The sequence below is a fragment of the Alosa pseudoharengus genome, unplaced genomic scaffold, assembly GCF_046254945.1.
Source record: "Alosa pseudoharengus isolate Yale_2024_CS ecotype anadromous, Long Island Sound unplaced genomic scaffold, YU_APseudo_1.1 YU_APseudo_1.1_scf_15, whole genome shotgun sequence".
Taxonomy (NCBI): Eukaryota; Metazoa; Chordata; class Actinopteri; order Clupeiformes; family Clupeidae; genus Alosa; species Alosa pseudoharengus.
The window spans coordinates 1,729,895-1,736,044 of NW_027468620.1; the positions used below are offsets into that span (position 1 = coordinate 1,729,895).

The window sequence follows — 6,150 nt, forward strand, 5'->3', positions numbered from 1 at the left end:
GCTTTTTTGAGTAATTTCAACTTGACAGTGAAGAACTCAAATAATCAAGTTAAATCAACAAATGCTTCCAACTTGAAATATCTAGTAATGCCAACTTAGTATTGTGAGTAAGGTGGACTTACAGTAGGTTAGCAACTCAAAAATTCAAGTTGAATCAAGTGCTTTTAACTTGAAATATCTAGTAATGCCAACTTAGTATTGTAAGTAAGGTGGACTTACATTAGGTAGGCAACTCAAAAATTCAAGTTGAATCAAAAGTTCTTCCAACTTAAAAAAACAAGTCAACACATTTCACTAGCTTTTTTGAGTAAGTTCTACTTGACAGTAAAGAACTTAAATAAGCAAGTTGAATCAACAAATGCTCCCAACTTGAAAATATATATTAATGCCAACTAATACATTGACTCTAACCAAAAACAAGTGTAAATAACAACTCAAAAATCCAAATAGATCAAACTATGTTTTTATTTTTAGCCAGTGTGAACACCCCTGACCTACAGTACCCTCCAGAATTATTGGCACCTCTGCAAACGCTGACTAAAAAGAAGAATATTAAATCATCTTTTGGAAATTGATCTTAATGCCTTAAGTTAAAAAATGAGGGAATATCCAACATATTAGAACACCAATTTTCTTTGTGAATGAATCGTAATGTATCATAAATAAATAAATGTTCTTCCTTAAAATACAGGGGTCATAAGTATTGAGTATAAGTATAAGATGTCCTGTAGAACAACAGTCTCTTCCAGGACGATGGCGATATTGGTGACAGTGTCCGGTGCTTTCATGGCGTGGTCGTCTTCAATGACGGTCAAGATTCCAATTTTCATGCCTCTAGTCCTCCTCAGCATCTGCATCCTTGGTGGAAAAGCACAGAACTACATCACTAAATTTGCAAAAAATAAATTAAAAGTTCTCCGCACGTGTGCCTTTTAGCGACCATCTGGTGCAACCAGGCCAGGACAGAAAATGTAAAGAGAAGGAGAGGAACGCGAGACACTAGAGGTGAATAGGGTAACATTTTTAACTAGCAGATATCACTATGAAACTTTCCCAGTTGTATTACTTATACTCATATTAATGTATTACTTACATTAATATGAAAAAAAAAGTATTACAAGTTTTCTGTAATTTAGTGTTTACATATGCAAATTAGGCAGTATCTAATTAAATATGCGATAATTTGCATACATTTTAAAACACGTTGAGTTCATCATTAACTGGTGCACCTACTGCATTTCCGAGTTCCCTAATTATGAAGTTTGTGCTTCCTACTTTTGTGTGTCGCAAAGTTTTGTACATTGCCAATGCTATGGTCGCAGCCTACAAATGGACAAGTTATAGCTTCACCACGACGTAAATGTCCTCCAAGATGTTTAAAAAAGTCCACTGCACTGCAATCACATTGGAATGTACACTATTGACAACTGAATGTAGTTTCGACCTGAGGTGATTTGTCTTTTGCATGGTACCATGCCAAATTAAATTTTAATGTAAGCTTACCTGAAGTCTTAAAGATGCACACGCACTGGGGGTGGAGGCAGAGCCAGCTTTTTCCCTAGTGACCGTGATGAAGCCTGTAATGGGTCAGGAGGGTCTCTCCGGGTGAGAAAATGGACAGTCCTTACATTGCATAGCAACAGAAGAGTCTGCAACAACAAACAAGAATAGAACATTTTTTTTTTTTATATAGGTTTGTAGTGTAGTGGACTTTTTTTAAACATCTTGGAGGACATTTACGTACTCTAGTGATGAAGCTATAACTTGTCCATTTGTTGGCTCTGATCAAGCATTTTTAAGGGAGCGCGATCGGCGAATGTGGGGTTGCCATTGTTTTATGTGCCTGCATTCTATTGACATATGTTGCATTAAAAATTACATTGCCATTTAATTTTTTTCAACCTATATGCAGCGCCTCTGCAGATCGAGTGGCAGCAGTTGGAAGACATTGCTAAAAACGTTGGGCGGGAGTGAGGGGGTTTAGCTTACTCCACAGTGAGATAGCTATCCTCGCTGGCATCCAATACAAAGGTCTTTCTATAAAGGTTAATATTTTAGGAACATACATGTTTTCAGCAAAACAGGTAAATAGCTAACCAGACAATTATACTATTGCATTGCCTTGATAATTGAGCTGTAGCAGCTAATTGAGCTGTATGGCTATCACTATGGTGGAATTTAGCCACTAAGATTAGCTAGCAGGCTAGCTTAGCCTAATAGCTAGCAGCTACTATTTCAACAACACCACACTATTTCCAAGAACGTTCCTTGCTGACATCCATTTTACACAAAGTTGTTCCTGAAAGTGAATGTTTTAGGAACATCCTTGTTCAGCATTAGCAGCTATCGGTTATGTCTTCCCAGAACATTGCAAGCTTCTAACATTCACAGTCATAACTAGACATCACTAACGTTAGCTAGTGATAGCTGCTAACGGAATGTGGGCAGTCAGATCAGCTTAGCTAAAGCAACACGACACCGAGAAAGACTGACTATCATAACAATTGGATAAAACTAAATGCCTTACTTACCTTTGACAACGCTGTTGTCATTTGCTCCACGCTGCATACAGGTAGGGAAGGTGTCTGGCTTCTGTCCTCCTGACAAATTCAAGCCGCAGCCCACAGGTCGCCTTGATACGTTAGGAAACAATGCGCTTGCGCCAACTTGACTAAAAAGTTCAGTGAACTTTGGGAAACTTCTCTCTTATAGATACTTAATTATACAAGTTGAGTCAACTCAGTTTCTTAAGTTTGTTAGGTGAAATTCCCAAATTAGTTGTGAAAACTTGTTATAATGAGTTTTACTACACTATTTGATTATTTGAGTTCTGTTTAGTCAGAAAAGTTATTTGGCAGTACTAAAGGCAAGTTGTATTTTTTACAGTGTGTATTATATTACTGTTTCCTTTTTCTCCTATTTTCCTCTCTTTTCTACCTGGCACGAGAGATACATTCTCTTCGCTATACTCACGTCACTTGTGGTATATAAGCTACTGCGCAGCCATTGAAGTTAGTTCAACAAGAGTCAACACAGGGAGTAGGCAATAGCTCTGCTGTGCTTCGTACTGCTGTTCTTAAGATATATGATATTATTCTCCAATCTTCTCGCCAGGTAGGCATCTGAACTATTTTCCTTTCCTTTCTGTGTTTCTTAAGTTGGGTAAATCACAATGGAATAGGTTATTTGAGATAACTGGGAAAAACGGACGTTGGAGCTAACTGCTCAATGTTATCGTTATTATGCTAGCCTACCGTCTAGCTAACCACAACAGTGTTGTTATTTTATTTATGAGAAATGTCTGCAATACTTTTGAATGTAACTTGTAAATAAGTTTAAGAGTAGTTTTATCATTTGTTTCAAGTTTTTCTTTTGTTTTGTTTTTGGTAGTGTAATGTTACAGTTCGCCTCTGAACATTTTGTCAATGTTTAGTGTTTTCATCGTAATGAGTTCAACAAGAGTCAACACAGGGAGTAGGCAATAGCTCTGCTGTGTATGGCCAGTGATTTTAACATTTTCCCGCTAGACTGGATATGTATTGCAGATATCTGTAATTCAGTTTTGCCTAGTCAAAACGAACATTTTAGATAGCCGCAATTGAATTCTTCCTATCCATAATCATTTTGACTAGTCAAAATTCCATTTACAGATATCTACAATGTCATTTCGCCTAGTCAAAACTTAATTCAAGATATCTGAAAAGGAACATGTAGATATCTTGAATTGAAGTGAATTAAAGATATCTTCAACTGGAGTTATGACTAGTCAGAATCAAATTGTAGATATCTCTAACTGGAATTACAGATATCTACAATTCAATTGCAGATATCCGTAATTCACATAGTGGATATCTGCAACTGAATTGTAGATATCCGTAATGATAAACCCCATAGAAATGAATGGCAAATGTGGCGTCATTTGTCCTAGGAAGAATGTCTTTGTGGATATCTGAAATGACGATTATGGATAGGAAGAATTCAGTTGCGGATATCTAAAATGTTCGTTTTGACTAGGCAAAACTGAATTACAGATATCTGCAATACATATCCAGTCTAGCGGGAAAATGTTAAAATCGCTTGCCATACATAATTTGATTGTAGATATCTATTATCAAGTTATAGATATCTTGAATGAGTTTTGATTAGAGATATCTGAAATTGGAGATATCTATAACTTTCATTCTGCCTAGTCAAAATGTAATTATAGATATCTTGAATTAGAGTTTTGACTAGGCGAAATGACGTTAGAGATATCTGTATTGCTATGCAAATTAGGCCCGCATCCCACTTTAGGCGGGAGAAGAGCGTGTTGTTGTTCAAATCATCACATAGAACCAACTGTTAACTTTGTAATAAGCACTAATTAGCACCATGTCAGAGCAGCCAGAGGGCGAAGGAGTTTTTAATCGTCTTTTTAATGCTGCAGCCTATACAAGACAGGAGCTGGCAGCAAGAATTGATGATTCAATGTTGCTTTGATTTTTTCGATTACAGCCAACACCATTATGAATGGAATTTCCTGTAGATGGTGCTGGCGCATTTAGTAGCCTACTAATTTATGTAGGCTACGACATTACAGCATGCTTATTCTTCTTCCATTCATAGAAATAAGGAAATAAGCCCACTTTTTCTTCGTTTATGTTGAGGAGGGGAAATTAGCTGACAGAATGTCTAAGTGGGCTCTAGAAATCTAGACGGGCTCTGCTACGAAACTAAAGAGCAACGTCTTGCACAATAATTTGCACTAGTCATAATGACGTTTGAGATATCTTCACCTTTCATTCTGCCTAGTCAAAACTGAATTAAAGATATCTGCAATTGCCATATAAGATGTGTGACGAGTTGAATGTTGTTTTCAATGACGTGATGACAGATATCTGTAATTCAGTTTTGCCTTGTCAAAATTAAATTACAGATATCTCTGACGTTTCGACTAGTCACAATTACGTTACAGATATCTTGAATGACAATTCCAACTATCCAAAATGTAATTGCGACTAGTCAGAAAGACGTTGTTGATATCTACAATGTTAATTCCAGATAGTCAAACTTAGCGGGTAAATGATAAAATCGCTTGCCATAGCTGTGCTTCGTACTGCTGTTCTTAAGATATATGATATTATTCTCCAATCTTCTCGCCAGGAATTGTGTCTGGGTAGCTAGATTGCTAAAGTGCCTAGTGCCCAACGACCGTCCTGTTTTTACACCTGTGCCTGTGGGGAATCCAACGGCTTGTGTCTGCGGCTCGAGCGTCTACCTCTCAACCGCCTGTACTGTAACGTCAGATATCACCAACAGCTTGTGTCAGCGGCTCGAGCTTCTACCTCTCAACCGCTTGTCCTGGACATCGCCAACGGTTTGAGTCTGTGGCTGCGACTCGAGCATCTACCTCTCAACCGCTTGTCCTAGAAGGCTCCAAAATCGAACTGTATTACACACAGGAACGCCGAGAACTTTGTTGAAAGACGGATCTACTCAGTGGCAGATCGCTGTTGAAATTCCAGCTGGTCAGCTGGACGAAATAATTCCATTCTCACATACACTGATTTAATTTAATTATATTCACATGTAGTTTATATAAGCTGTATATGTTTTGTTTTATATAATTTGTTTATTTATTTTAATGGCCATATTTATAAGTTATTTTATTTATTCTTATTAATCTATTCATTATTTACCTTATCTACCTGGATAAATTATATTTTAATATTACCTATATACATCTCTCTCTCTTAATAAATTCTATATTTTCTTACACCTTGAAACCAGATATATTATCCAATTTATTTGTTTATAATTCAATTAAATTGAAAGACCCTGTAAATTCCTCCCTCTCTGTAAAAACTACACAGGAAGGGTTACATTAGCAGTTACAGTATATAAATATTTTTTTTTTAACCAATACACATTCATTATTGGTTCAGCATATTGCAAAAACACAGTTTGATCAACACCACAAAATGACAAACTTTATTTTTTTTTTCAACAATCGTCCAGTGATACTCTTAATGTAAAAGATTTTTTATAGTAAAAAAATTGCTTTTCCACCCTGTTCTCGTTGCAGGCAATGAAGTGACTTGGCCTACAGGTCTTGTGAGCAGGTGCTGGGGTTTCCTTAGAAGAAGCGTCCGTGTCATGATATCCTCGTGT

General features: G+C 36.7%; 1 long non-coding RNA gene across 1 annotated transcript; it reads right to left on the reverse strand.

Annotated features, from left to right (window-relative positions):
- Positions 1–447: 447 nt before the first annotated feature.
- LOC143124799 (uncharacterized) lies at positions 448–2,879 on the reverse strand. Its single transcript, XR_012987091.1, has 3 exons — positions 2,532–2,879; positions 1,504–1,649; positions 448–858 (listed from the first exon to the last, which is right to left on the reverse strand). It is a non-coding gene; the product is annotated as an uncharacterized LOC143124799 (long non-coding RNA).
- Between the last annotated feature and the right edge of the window lie 3,271 nt (positions 2,880–6,150).